This window comes from Corapipo altera, unplaced genomic scaffold (assembly GCF_003945725.1).
Source record: "Corapipo altera isolate COAL_440 unplaced genomic scaffold, ASM394572v1 61305, whole genome shotgun sequence".
NCBI lineage: Eukaryota > Metazoa > Chordata > Aves > Passeriformes > Pipridae > Corapipo > Corapipo altera.
In genome coordinates, this window is record NW_020884909.1 from 5,677,335 (window position 1) to 5,690,499 (window position 13,165).

Here is a 13,165-nt window from a genome sequence, read left to right on the forward strand (position 1 = left end):
ATTCTAGCTGTATTTCCCCAGATCTTGTTCTGTTTTAATTTTTATATTGATTTCAACATTTTTAATTTTTCAATGGATACCAACCCGAATGTTTCACACCATCTTCCTGGCATCAAGATTTTATATTTGGTGCTTTGATTGCAACTGATACATCTAAGTGCATTCATGGAGACTTGCTAAGCTTTTCTTACTAAGGATGTTTGTACTACTCTTCTATGTTATGTATTACAAATATACAAGCATTGTACACTTTTTTCTGATGAATCATTGTGAATTTTTACTATAGTAAAAACTATATAGTTTTTAAAACTATAGATATATTGTTTTAAAGATGCATATGCCATTTTACCATAAGGGTCCCTTATATAGCTTTTAAAAATGCTAGATATAGTACTTGATAAACTTTTCTGACTAAAGCATCTATCTCTAAAATGACATAATAGTGTATATATACATATATATAAATATATATATATATGCAGAGAGCAAACATCCAGATAGTTACTTAGTTTGACAACGGAAAGTTTAATCTATGAGAGTCATATCATGTGCCTTTTCTATATCCAATACTGAAGACTTTGCAAGAAAGGGAATTCTTAAAGAGAAAGACTACTACTACTGACCTAGTGTGACACTGGTATAATGATTACGTGGATTATAAATATGTGCTTCAGAAAAAGATGATTTCAAAACACAGTGATGTCAGCTGTCTTCCTGACAGTCCTTCTGTAGGTATCTCATGGTTAAGGAGTCCCTGCTGTGAAGCTGTTTGGCTCTCATGTTTTTCATTTGTTTATTGGCTGCACCACATGAAATCATTTCCAAGCAACAAAACAAAATGTTTTTGAAAGCAGAAAACAGTCACAAGTTTCATGTACTTGCTACAAGTCTTCTATGTAAGAAAAAACACATTACAATAACAAATAAATGCAGAGTCCAGAGGGAAGTTCTGAGAATCAAGGTCAAATTCAAGCTTCTAGGCCCTTATATAACCATAAAATTGCAAAATCATTAAATCAGTTCTCACTCTCCTCATCCTTTAAAAGTAAGCAACACTAAGCAACTTCATAGAAATGCTTCAAGTTTTGTTTACCTGATACTCTCAAGAGTTTTAGTTTTCTTAGAAGTAGCAAAATGTTATTATTTCTTTTAAGATTAAGATTTTGATTTTTTTCTTTAAGGAGATATCTCACTTCCATAGTGAGATATTCAATTGGCTTCAATTGGGTCCATATGGGAAAAGCCTGTTCAAGTGGCAGTGAAGACAACGGCATAAATCAAGGGCAATGTTAAGGACCTTTACAAAGGATTCCAAAATTGTTGACAAGTGTGATCTTTTGCTGTGGGATGATTTCTGTGATGTGTTTCCACTTAGGACTCAGACTGTGCACTGCACCCAGACATCTGCAGTTCTGTTAATGTGCATTTCCTGAGAAGTCAGAGTTTTATTTAGCTTAGAGACAGTTGCACCAGCAAATGCTCTGCCTCACCTCAGCCCAGTATATTGTGCTAGAAAACCGCTTAGGAATCCATCACTGTAATTGTACAAGAACTACTGTTTCTAAGTTACTAACAGCTGAAACATCACACCACATGATCTAAATTTTATTTCCTTACACCATTGTTCTTAAATGTTTTTAATTGATAAATCACCTAACCTTTCTAAAATACACACACATACACAAGTGCACACCTCTGCTGTTAAGCAGTGGGCAAGAGACCTGAGAACTGCTTTGTAACATGCACGCAAATAAAATGTTATTATTATATAAAATTGTGGTTTATCTCAAAATTAGAAACAACTGAGTGTAGAATACAACAATAACAACAAAACAAACAAAAAAAGGTGACAGTTGGACTGGTATGCCAGAAGATACCCACAACAATCATTGATTAACTCACAGCTTTCCTTCAGGGCACTTGTTTCTCTGGTTGCAATATTTTTATGGATTTTTTTTCTCCTCTCTCAATATTAACCTTTGATTTACAGAAACAGGATAAATAACACTGCAGATGTACTTATGAACTTCCAGTGAGAGACAGAAAACACAGTTAGTATCTGGAATTAGGTGGGAGTGGGAAAAGGGGTTTAAGCCTGCTGGAAGGATGGAGGGCAGGGGGGACATTTATAAATAATACATGTATGCTTTAGGGGGTCCATACTGATGTCTTCATGCAGTCATTGAGATGTCCAGCTGACAGCACTATTCCTCCTTAGTTTCAGGACATGTTGGCTTATGCTTCCACCAAGAGGCAGAATGAGTGTCCTCAGGGGAAGTCCTGAGGCTGCAGTCTATAAATCATATTAATTTCTATAAAATACCAGGTTCAGTTCTTTGGATCCTCAGGGGCCTTGGAGGCAAGTCAGGTCTAGTGCATCCACTATGGCAGCAGAGAGAGTACAAGTTCAAAATCTCTATGGGAAAAGGGAATCCTTTGCAGTTTTGTATGCCAAATGGGCACAAGACTTCCTGCTTGTATTCACAAAAGCTGCTACCATGATTTTGCTCCTTTTTTGCTTAGGAAGGAAAAAAATCATGAGTGCTGTCACTTTGGGTACAGAGTACTCCTTCATTTGTTTGAAAAGGGTTACAATTGCCTGGTTTTGTTTGCTGTCCTCCATTTCTTGCTATGGGGGACTGTGAAGAAGGATAGTTTGAACTGAACCCTTGAAACAGCAGTTTTAGTTCCAGAAAAAAGAATTAACATTATTCACTTGTTTTTTGAAGAGGAAGCAGCATGGAGCAGAGCAGTCATTTATCACATCAGTAAATGTGAACTGCAAGTAGGAAAAGGGAACATGTTAAATGTCTGCTTTTCCTTTCTCTCCCATTATACCTGAGCGAGATTATAGGGAACTCCAATTCTGTGTACATAGAAGAGAAAACATTTCCAAAGTGATTCTAACATATACATATACTTTAGCAGTTCTAGGACTCTTTTTTTTTTTTTTTAAATCCTTTCTGAAGCTCAGAAGGCAATGTCCAAGGCTGCATATTCAAAATAAACAAAACAAAACAAAAAAATAAACTCAAAAGAACAGTGAAAGAGAACCAAGAATCACCCAAGTGGGATTTCTGAAATCTGATACAGGTCTAAACACAGCTGCAAGGGAAATAACTGACTCCACTAAAACTGAACATTCTCTGTACTTGAGTCATATGTTCTTAGCTTCCACGTTTCTAAAAAAATGCTATAATAGGTTATACCACTAGAACTCACAATTTCTCTTTACCAGGAATTTATGTGGATATACTTACTAAGTATTCTGTGAGTCTACACATTAATTTTCATTAATTAGATTGGTTCTTTAAAACACTGCTTTGTTCATCACTAGCTCCTAGTCATAGCTTTTGTCTGGTTAATATTTTGAGAGTTGTTTTCTTCAAAGTGAGAGGGAACTCAAAATAATGAGTAATTTATAGAACGGTATTAAAATTCCAGTAAAAACCCTGAAAATATACTACTGCGAGGTACTTACACGGCCATGCACTAAAACCTGAAAGCTGGAGTGACTTATTTTCTGAATGGGACATCCCCATGGAAATTGGAGTCAGGGAGTGGGCAGTGGCAGCCACTATGACCATCTCTGTTGTGGGAAGCTACTGAGCACTGGGAATATATGAATCTGTCAGTCAAAGGGAAGTGCTGTGAATGCTTCAACCTCTAGTCTCTTCCAAAAAACCTAAATCTCTGCAATAATTAACATTCTATTACTTTAGTAAAAGTATAAAAAAGTGAGATTTGAATTCTTCTTCCTTATGTGATGACATATGTGATATGTAAGTCAGGGATACAGACAAGTCAAAACATTAGGGATGGCTTTTCTACTACTCCAGTGGTAAGCTTGAAGTCAAGCTATGGCTCAATTAACACCAGAGAAGCAGAGAAACAGTAGCACCAGCACTGGATAAGATTTAACTGGATAAGAGCAATACCAGCTGAAATTTCAATAGAGAAAATGTCTCATTTGCAGCTGTATACATTCGATATGTTCTGATATTCACATTTTCTCTTTCTTGAGCAAATTCAGGTTTAAGTAAGTATGTTCTGCCACCTTGGCATTTTTCTTTACTTCAAATTGACTCTCCTATATTCTTTATTTTATCTACTAAATTATACAAGTTGCTGCAAACTGTTGAACTGCAGCTATTTGTGGTTGAATAATTGCTGTAATATAAAGTGAGTAAGCGACATCCACTACAGTTACAGCTGAGCTTCAATTTCCATCTATCATGTGTAGCCAGTAAATTAGTCTTAAATGACTGGACTCAGCTTAAATGAAGTAGGAACTGTGTGGGTAAAGGTCAAACACTACCTCCTTTTTTTCTGTTTAAGTTTGAAATCTTGCATTTGAGTTTCTAGTGCTGTCACCATAACTAACCTGACATTTCCTGCTGACAAGAATTCTTTAGTATTTTAACCTCGTGGCATTTTTTAATCATTCATTTCTACTACTAAAACCCACAGACAACACACATAGAGAGAGGAATACACGTATCTAATAGAAATACTTTGAAAACAGAGAACAATGAGAATTAAAATGTCCCTTATTTGTTGCAACCTGGATCTCACTTGATGAAGCCATATTTTAATAATGTGGTAATTTTCACAACCTTATTTTTCCTTTGATTTCCAGTTGATCCCAAGATGTAAACACAAGCAGAGCACACTGATGGATGTGTGAGTGCCTTCAAAATATGGCATCAGTGTCAACCTCGCTGTGTGCCTGAAGCACTGTTGAATGTGTTATTCCCTTACAGAGAAACCAAAGAAACAAGAATCTTGAGGAACTTTATCCTAACTCATTACCTATCAGAAATCAGTTAAATGATCCTTCTGGACCTGTAAATAGTGACCTATTTTTTTTTTTTTTAAGTGCCACTGTGAGCCAGCAAGATTTCCCATGTGGCCCATGTATGCATTGTCTTTGACACTAACATCCCTCTTCAGACTGAAAGCATATGCCATTTGGACATACAAAGAGGTTTCCTGGTTCCCTTAATCCTCCTAATGGATTACCCCAAGACTTACATTCAGTTTTGTTCCACAGACTAAGGAGACTGCATATGATGATTGAAATCAATATGTTCATTAATAATAGGAATACTCAGCTAAACCCCGTGTCTTATGATTAAGTAAATTATTTGTGACTGTGCAGAAAGTAACTACTATTTTAATTAAATCAACAAAAAGATGGTTAGAATTATTAATGTCTTAATAGACACTGGGGAGACCTCACTGTGCCTTTTCAGTACTTGAAGGGGGCTCATTAGAAAGATGAGGATAAATTTTTTAGAGGGATGTGTTGTGATAGAAGAGTCATGTTTTTATGGTAAAAAAGAGTAGATTTAAATTAGATAGAAGATAGACATTTTTTACCATAAGCGTGCTGAGACAGTGGGACAGGTTGCCCAGAAAAGTGGATGCCTCATCCTTTGAAATGTTCAGGGTCAGGCTGGACACGGCTGTGAGCAACCTGGTCTAGCTGAAGATGACCCTGCTCATTGCAGAGAGGATGGACTAGATGACTTTTTAAAGGTCTGTTCCAACCCAAACAGAGACTACTTCAGTAACACTGATGACCAGTCATGTGTCTCCAATCAACATTAATTGAAGCTATTGTGAATCCTACATTTTGCAATACAGAGTTGCTGTATCAAGCAACTCTTTTAAAATTGGTATAGAAGTTGAAATAGGTAATACCACAAGGGAAAATGCTAATGCTCAGCTTTTAAAAAGGACTTTTCCTTAGTCCCTTCCCATGCTATGAAGTAATTGCACCCCCTCAAGCCAAGTAGTTATTACAATTCATCAGGAATATGATTTTAGAAAACATCTGCATGGAAATCTTCCAGGTCTTCTCTGACTACACTAACAACTCAAACAATATCTCATTGCTACTAACTAGCAATGACATTTTTACAGTTTTTAAAAAGACATTTACCTAAATTTGATTAAATTAACATCAATATTTTCATGTATTTAACAGTAAAGCACCTTGTAAAGAAGTACCCCAAGACTTCTTTGAGCAGAAAACCTAAACTGATGCCTACTCCTTGATGCTTTGTTATAAAAGACTCAGGGGTAAATTAAAAGTTGCATATCACCTTTTTAAGTTCACAGTGGATGATGCTTCATTCCTGAATGATAACTGGCTATCATATTTTCACACAACCTACTTGACAAGTATTAACAGAAATTATGGAAGCCACATCTTCATGATTGCACTGATAAATCTGAAGAGAAGTTTTTGAATAATCATGCATATCACTCTTATGGCTGTACACAAACAAAAACCAAATTAAATTGAAGTTTGTTTCCACAACTGCTAGTGAAAAGTAAGAAGTGACCAGTATCCTCTGCAGCTGTGGATCCAAAAATTACACAGAATTGCCTTTAAGCATGTTAGCCTGAACAGCTGCAAGTTGCCACTCAGGCAACGACAAAGGTAGCTGCAGGTGATCTCATGGACTAATCTTCAATTTTTGTCACTAATTTCTGCTGTATGTTTTTATATGTTGCACATCTTATCCATAGCAATAGTCTGTATTGTTTGATGCAGTAATTTTGACCTTTTGACATAGAATTAAGGAGATGGTCTAACCAGTGTGTATGTCCTTTTCTAACACAAGAAATATGCCTTTCTTCCACATGTCATAGAGGGATGGGGATAGGGAATTCAGTGTGAGGGACCACTGAGAAACAAGAATGTTAAATAAATAATTGACATTGTATACTTCCATCATTCTTCTATAATAATCTCACTTTACTATTATTTTTTATTTGGAAAACAGCACATCTTACATCTTGTGACATAGGTGCTTCTAGTAAGCCATGAATTACATATAATCCAGAAAGAAAATGTTCTTGAGTTCCCAGCTTAACATCCTTCCTATCCTGCTGAAACATGTGAAGTTTCTCTGCAATATGATTACAGAAAAAGCCAAAACTCAAGTACATATTTTAAAAGAGATCATGAAGAAGTAATTTCATATGTTCCATATCTGGCAGCAAAAGCAAACTCTTCTAACTATACAGAATATTTCTACAAGCATATATGAATACAGTAGGTTAGCAAATAACAACTGTTGGATATGTCTAAATAAACTCAGAATCACAGAATGGTGGAGGTTGGGACCACTGAAGTTGTTTTTCCAGACTCTGGAATCATGCAGGGCTACCTAGAGCCAACTTCCCAGGACCATGTCAGCAAGGTTTTTGAATATCTGCAAGGAAGGAGGCTGCACAACTTTTCTGGGAGACCTTTTCTGACACTCATCCACCTTCACAATGAATAAGTGTTTCCTGAGGTTCAGGAGGAACCTCCTGTGTTTCAGCCCACTGACTCTTGCCCTGCCAATTAAAGGGGATGTAATAGTCTGCAGAGAACCAAATAGGTGGAAGCTGGTATATTTATTTCATTGTGCAACTGAAATATGTAGCTCAGGAAAAAAACCCCTTGGTTCACATCAGGAAAAAAAAAGACACGAATCTTGCAGTTCATGCTGAACAATTCTCAGCAGTGTCAGCCACACTTGATGAAGAGTTTGTCATTTTAAATGTCTCTAATTCCAAAGGTGCCTTCAGTAAAAAAGCATTTTCCCTCCAAAATTTAACCTTCAAACACAAAAATCTCAGTATCAGGTATCACACAAAGATTAAATATTTGGCAGTGAGTAGGACCTGCTTCTTTTAATTCTCTTTCAAACTTTGTTGAGCTGCTGTTCTTCAAATATCCATGACAGCTAATTGCTGGTGGAAGGTAATACCCATTTTATAGTATTGCAGAACTAAGTCAGTGTGTGAGCTCTGGTGTTACCCCAGAAGGCAACCTCCAGCTTCTGGCATCAGCCCTGGAGATGTTTTGGTGCCATATTATGTAAAACGTTGGTAGTGGCATTTGGTGACAATGACAGTGCAGGATGGGTATGAAAAAGGATGGGTGTGAAAAATGACAGGCAGCTGAATGTTCCCCAGAGCTGTGGACAGAAGAAGGCCTGCAGGATCCACATTTTCTGTGTGTGATGTTTATCACAGAATGAAGAAAGTTTGTAAACACAATTTGTCTGACTCAGTAAGTTATTTTTCCTGAACCTGATTTTCCTAAAGGCTATTAAACCTCTTCTGCTGCAACCAACGAAGTAATATAATATGTGGGTATGGGATTCTTCATTCAAAAAGACCCAAACCACTATGCAAACACTATACATGTAAGAGTATTCCGGGTATGTACCTACACATTATTTCAGGATGCAAGTGAAATTGAGTAATGGTAAGAGCAGGTAAATTTTTGAAACAAAACTAGATTTTGATCAAACCACAATGCTAAACTGATTAGTTGCGCAACAACTGTAACCAATGCATGATGTAAAAAAAGGACTGCAAAAGATCAAAATTTTAACAAATTACAATATATAAGGGATAGGTGGCTTTTAGTCAATTATGAGATTCAAGCACAGAGAAGATGGTAAGTGTAAGAAAAAGCTTAATTTCTTATTAATGGGTCAAATAACTTAGCAACACAAAAAAAGTTTAATGGAAGCTGAATTACAGTGTAATGCAAACATGAAGCTGGAAGACATCTAGCAAGCACCAGATAAATTAACATAATGTGTCTTGGGATTGGACAATCGCCAATGACCTTTTCTGTAACCCAGTTTCCACTTGCTAATGCCATCTTTGAACAATAGGGCGAAAAAAAGTATTGTTATATTCAGCAAGGACATTCAGAATTGTATTAATGAATTCAATTATTTCACTTAAAAATTTTGGAAGAAACAAATTGCCACTGTATATTTATTATGCTTGTTATTACTTCATACGGTAAATGACTGTACTTCTGACAGTTCCCAAGCTACAAATTTCTTGTGCTGGAAAAAAAGTTTAAATACTGAGTCAGTGAGCCAAAAGTGAAGTTAAAAACCCCTCCTTTGTTATTTTCTCTCTTCCTTCATTCTGTAGTCTTCTCATCTGTCACATGTGCTGTTTACACTTACAGTGTAATGACTGTGTGGGTTCAGCACAAAGTCAGAAATTCCATTCTCAGAATTTGAACTAAATTAGAACTCATAATATGGCTAGGGAAGGGAGATGTTAAATCACTTTTGAAAATAGGGTTTTGATAAGTTTTAGACAATTTTTAAATACGCTTGATTTTCCAGCACCTCTTCCTGGAATTCACATTTGATATAATCACTAGATGACTCCCAATTTCCCTGTGTTCCTGTCCTCCTCCAGTTCACCTTGTCCCCCTTTTTTTTCTTCAAGTGGTTTTAAAAGTTAAATTTCATTTGTCATCTTTTGTATGAAAGACTGTAGATAGAAGTGATTTAGTATTCACTAAATTCAATTAAGTTCATTACAATAGAGATGACCCTTGAGGTTCCCATCATCATACTTAAAATGTAAAGTGCAAAGGCATTACTAAAAATATCAATTAAACTGACAGATGAATAAAAGTGTTCTGAGCATAACAACAACAAATATGGTAAAAGAATATTAATAAAGTTTTTATATAATCACAGACCAGACAATGTCAAAAAATAATTTTGTTAACCAATTTGTTTTCACTGGATTTTTGTGTATGTGTTCTTCCTTTTAGTTACTACTACATTTAATTGATTCTCATTTCAGAAACTTTGTTGAAAACTGAACAGTAACAGGGATCTAGGAACATAATTATTATATATATTTAATGTAATTATTTATTATTGCCTTCAGGGGAATTAAAACCCAGTTAGAGGGCACTCCTGTGCTAACCAGTTTTCTTTTACAAAAATAAAGAAATAAATAAAAACTCTGTTCCAAACAGTTCATAGATTATGGCACCAATGATGTTACTAATGTCAAATCAAGATGATTTGTGACAGATTTTTTTTCCTGTAACTGCTATATATTAGCATACAAAATGATACTGAAGCAGTGCTAGGGACAGCAAAGAAAAAAACCCAAATTTCAGCCATGAAATCTATGAACAGTGGCAAGAGTGCCCCAAACACACCAATAACTTACTCAGATAAAGCTGCAATAACTTGTGCTGAATGACAGAACAGTCAAAAAAACCCCACTGGTGAACCAAAGAGATAAAGACAACATGTTCTAATTTCATAGAACTATGTTCCCAATTTGAACAAAATAAGAAGCAAAAAAGTGCTTTGCCTCAAACCAGATGAGAAAATACTCTCCCTTTGAAACTATAACCCCATCTAGTGGAGCTCCCTTTCAGTAGCTGGTAGGATTTGATCTATTCCTTACTCTGACTTGAGTACTTTGTGTTAGTAAAGACCATCAAATATCACTGGGAGATTCCCAGGTTTTGTCTATACCAGCTCTCTCTCTTTGCTACTGTTCTGACCACTTCATTAGTTAGAAAAGGGTTGGTGCATATGGGGAACTATTTACTGTATTTTCTGGATGAGATCTGAAAAAACTTAGCATAACACTGTGGGAAAAATGTTTTATGAGTTGTAACTGATTATAGGTAGAAAAGTACAATGTGGAAGTAGTGTTGTCAATGGTCCCTAGATTACTCATCTTGCATAAATTTCCTTCAAAGTTATCTGTGTTTACATAAATTAATAAATTACAAGGGACCCCAAGAGCACAAAAGAAGGTAATTTTACTTTACTGAATGTTTGGGACTAGGCTATAATGAATTTGAGCAAACCAGCAAGGATTTCTCGCAGTGTGCACAGCTAAATTGCAGCACTGGAGCGCAGTCCACTGCTTTTGTTCTTTGTCTTTAATAACACAAAGAAATGAAGGAGGAAAAATGGCTCATTTGTTCTAAACTCTTCTCACTGGGAGCTGTGACGTATGGAGAAGGAGAGAGTGGAGTGTTTTTCTGGCCCCTGATACCTATAGCTCACGTTAACACATAGCTCAGACTGAATGCAGAAACCATGGCAAGCGTCTGCCCTGCAGAATAGGCTGGCCCACCTCTTTGCACACAGCATTGCTTCATTGATAGGAGCTTTCAAGTTGTTTATTGACAGCTCACCGAGTAAGCTGATCTCCATCAGCACCCTGCTGAGACAGAGCACTCTCACAAGCTGCGGGGATTGCTTTTACAAACTGTTGGCCCAACCAACACCATCGTCCTCTGTTTTCAAATGATTCTGCAATCTTTGATATTTCTTTGATCAGTAATAATGGTTATCAGCATCGAGATACAAATTATTATCAATTTTCTAGAGAATATACACACAGTGAAATAAATGAGGCAATTATACTTCTGTCAGACCAGTCATTTTATGCTTGGCAAGTTGGTCAGATGATGCAATTGTATTTTCTGTTTCAAAAGCTCTCAGTCTGTGAGTCTGCAAAGATTTGAGCCTTAAAATAGAAGAACAGATATGTAGAGCTACACCAAACTTATGCCTATCCAAGTTCTGAAACATTATCTTATGCTTATGCAAATAGTGGAAAATATGAGCAACAGCAGAGGGATCTTCCAACTAACTCACCCATGTCTGTGCAGCTGGCAGACTGGGGGACTTTGTATGGTTTAGTAGCCCTTAAGAGAGTTTTATTCCATGAAACAATGTAATTGTCTTTTAAACCACTTGTACTTTTTTAACCAAAATATCTTGTGGAAATGATTTTCATGATTACTGACAATTTGACTGGAAAAACACTTGCTTCCATCTGTTTTAAACTTGCTTCTCGATAATCCCATTTAATCCAAGGCAGACTCAGCTACCTTGGACAAAGAAAAAGCTGAGGTTCTCTAATACTTCTGTGCCTCAGACTTCAGTAAGTGCTCTAGGCAAGCCTCCCAAGTCAGAAAAAGCAGTTGCAGGGACTGGGAGAATGGGGAGCCTAAGCCCACTGTACGAGAGGATCAAGGTCAAGACCTTCCAAGGAACCTGAATGTGCACAAATCCGTAGGACCTGATGAGATTCATCTGAGGGTCCTGAGGGAGATGGTAGATGAAGTTGCTAAGCCACTATCCACCATTCTTTAAAAATTATGGCAGTCAGGTGAAGTCCATGATGACTGGAAAAAGGGGAATATAACACCTTTTTTTGGAAGGAGAAAGCAGAAGACCCGGGGAACTACAGACCAGTTGGTCTCACCTCTGTGCCAAGCAAGACGATGGAGCAGATTCTCCTGGAAACTATGCTAAGGCAGATGGAAAACACAGCCAACATGGCTTTACTAAGGGAAAATAATGCCTGACAAGTTCGGTGACCTTCCATGAAAGGCTGTAGCATTGGAAGATGGGGCAGACCAATTGACATTGTCTACCTGAACTTACACAACGCATTTGACACTGTAGCTCATGACATCCTTGTCTCTAAATTGGAAAGACATGGATTTGATGGATGGACCACCCAGTGCATAAAGAACTGGATGGATGCATGCATGCAAATAGTTGTGGTTGATGGTCCACATGGAGAACAGTGACGAGTGGTGTCCCTCGCGGTCGGTGTTGGGGCTGCTACTGTTCAACATCTTTGTCAGCGACATGGAGAGTGGGATCGAGTGCACTGGGAGGTAACAGGTTCTGGCTCCTATGATGAACCTGGGGCACTGCTTATGACAAGCAGCTGGCCTTGCAGTACTGCAGAGAGAGGAATCAAGCTCACCGTCGTACTTGCCTGATGATGAAGGACTGAAGGGCCCATCAAGGTTTAACAGAGCCACACACGGCACTAGTTCAGAAGAGATTCGCCTCCTGTACCAGAAACAGTGTGGCCAGCAGGACCGGAGAAGTGATTGTCTCCCTGAAGTCGGCACTGGTAAGGCTGTACCTTGAATCCCCTTTTAATTTCTGGGGCCCTCAATTCAGGAAGGACGCTGAGGTGCTAGAGTGCGTCCAGAGAAGGGCAATGGAGCTGGGGAAGGGTCTGGAGCTCAAGTCTTATGAAGACCGGCTGAGAGAATTGGAGAAAAGGAGGCTCAGGGGACCTCGTTGCTCTCTGAAATTACCTGAATGGAAGGTGTAGAGAGGTGCGGATCGTCCTCTTTTCCCTGGCAAATAGTGACAGGACAGGAGGAGACGGACTCAGACTACGTCAGGGGAGGTTTAGATTGAGTATTAGGAAGAATTTCTTCACAGAAAGGGTGATTAGACACTGTAACGAGTTCCCTGAGGAGCTGGTGGAGTCACCACCCCTGGAGGCATTCAAGGAAAGATGGACGCGGCAACTCAGCGCC